The sequence below is a fragment of the Bison bison genome, unplaced genomic scaffold (genome assembly GCF_000754665.1).
Source record: "Bison bison bison isolate TAMUID 2011002044 unplaced genomic scaffold, Bison_UMD1.0 scf7180017864519, whole genome shotgun sequence".
Taxonomy (NCBI): Eukaryota; Metazoa; Chordata; class Mammalia; order Artiodactyla; family Bovidae; genus Bison; species Bison bison.
In genome coordinates, this window is record NW_011495072.1 from 830,789 (window position 1) to 833,130 (window position 2,342).

The following is a 2,342-nucleotide window of genomic DNA, read 5'->3' on the forward strand; positions in this document are numbered from 1 at the left end:
TATCACCCTGTCTGCTGCTCGGAGGCTGGCCAGGGAGAGGAAGAGTGGCCCGCTCTCCCCGCCCCTCCTCAGTGGCCGTGGGTGGGAAGGGGCGTGGCCACAGCCTGGGACAGCCTGGGCAGCTGAGCAGGCGGAAACAGGACCACATGGAGCCTGGGCAGGAGAGAGTGTTTGCCTGGGGACAGCCCAGCCTCCTCCTCCCAGTCCTTTTGGCCCTTCTTGGCCTAGCCTTGCGCTGGCAGAACTCAAACTGTCCACCCTAGGCTTGCTTCAGCTGCCAGATCACCCGAGTGTCCCCAAAGGCCCCACAATAGCAGCAGATCCCACCTGGCCCTCCAGACCTTCTCTTGTCCAGGATCGGATCTCAGGAATCGAGACGCTCCTACTTGAACCACCCATCGCCACCATTTCCCAAGTCCCATTCATTCTCAAATCCACCCCCTGTGCCGCTTTCCAAGGCACCCTGCCCAGTCACCTCTTGCTTGGCCACAGGGCACGGGCCCCTCATGCACTCCTGGCCCTGGCCCCCTATCAACCCACTCCTGTATCTCCCACTCCCCAGCTGGGGTTGTTTTATAACATGCAACTCCGACTACAAGGTACTCCAAGCACCCAACCCACACGGGCACAGCCAAGTCCTCGCTCCCTTCCAGAAAACCTGATGTCCACCAGTTCTACAGCTGCCTGGGCTCCATGCACGTGGGCCATCCCAAAGGCCACTGGGTTGGCCTGGTCAGCCCCCTTGGGATGTCTGAAGCTGTCCTCTCTGGGCCTCTGGCCCTGGTACCCACAGTCACCTGCCATTTCTGCCTGCCCAGCATCCCTCTTCGTGAAGCCTCAGCTCTGCCCACACTCAGCTTCTGAGCCCTGGACAGCCGCCTCCCACCCCCAGGCCTGCGGGACGGACACGTGGGCCAAAACTGCCTGTGGGGCCCAGGGCTGACCCAAGATGGTGAGCCGGAGTCCTGGCAACTTCCTTAGAACTTTGGGGAGGGGAACTCGGAATGGGAGGGAGATTCCTGAGGGCAACTTCCAGCCTCTCGTCATCCTGAGGAAGACAGAGCCAACCCAGGGGTAGGCTGTGAGAAGAGAGGCAGCTTACGTCCTGAAGCCCTGGGGCCACCTTGCCTGAGACAACCCCTGACTGTTCAGCTTTTCCATTTTGTAAAACGGTCACTTCTCCTTTTTGCTCAAGTTGGTTTGAAGTGGGTTTTGGTCAGTGGCAACAGAGTCCAGACTGGCAAGCGAGCACGAGCCATGCTGTGGGAGGGACAGAGCAGCTGGATTCTGGGGCCGCCTTTGCTGCACTGGCTGGTGGGCTGCCAGGACGCCCTGGCACCCCTTTGCCTGGTCCCACTGGAGAGTCTCCGTGTATCATGGTGCTGTGACCTGGGGACCTCCGCCCTCGCCGCCCAAGCCTGGGTTCCAGCCTGAGGGCTTTGTTGCCTGTTAGGCTCCCCAAGAATTCCCTTTGGCCTCTCATCACCTGCTCAACACCCAGCGAATGCTCTTTGTCCATCATTGTCCCCTGAGAACCAGCTGCACACCAGCTGGGGTTGCTGGGAGCTCCTCAGGAGCAGGGGTGGGTCTCCAAGTCTGGGCTTGCTTTGGACAAGTCTTCCCGTAGCAGTTAGTAGGTGCTCTGTGATGTGGAAATGACTGAAAGAGAGACAGGAGTACCAGGGAGCAGATGCAGGATGCGTCCTCCAGCTCTCTCCACCAGTTCAGCCCCTACTAGGACCCCTGCTCTGATCTTTCCTCCAGCCCTAGACAGGCTCCCTGAAGGGTGGGACACATGTGCCACGGGTGGGCTGTGTGCCAGTGTTCACAGGAACCTGTGTGTCTCCATGCTGTGATCCCATGGGTCAAGGTGTTTACGATTATTTTGAAGCTCGTTCATGGGCCTCTGTGTGTCCATGCGTCTCTGCACATGTTCAGGCTGTCTTCTCTGACAAGCTCTCATTTCCTCTGAACCGAGACAGACTCTGTTCTGAGCTGGCAGCAGGAAGCTGAGGCCTAATTATCAGCAGCTTCTGAGGAAGTCCCTGGGCAGATGTCCAGGCAACAGCTGTGGGCTCAGCCCCTGAAACCCTCTCCAGATCTCTTGATCCACACCTCCCTCTCTCTGAGCTTCCGCAGTCTCTCAGGGTTGGACCTTGCTCAGGCTGACAGAGGTTGAGCCTAAGGCCTTCCATGCAGAAGCCACCCACTCACCCTCCTTAGCAGCCAGCCCTGGAAGTGCCAACATTGAAGGGCAGTGAAAAAGCCCCTCCCTAAACCCCTGAAGAAACCCTAAGATCATGGCATCCAGTCCCATCACTTCATGGCAAATAGATGGGGAA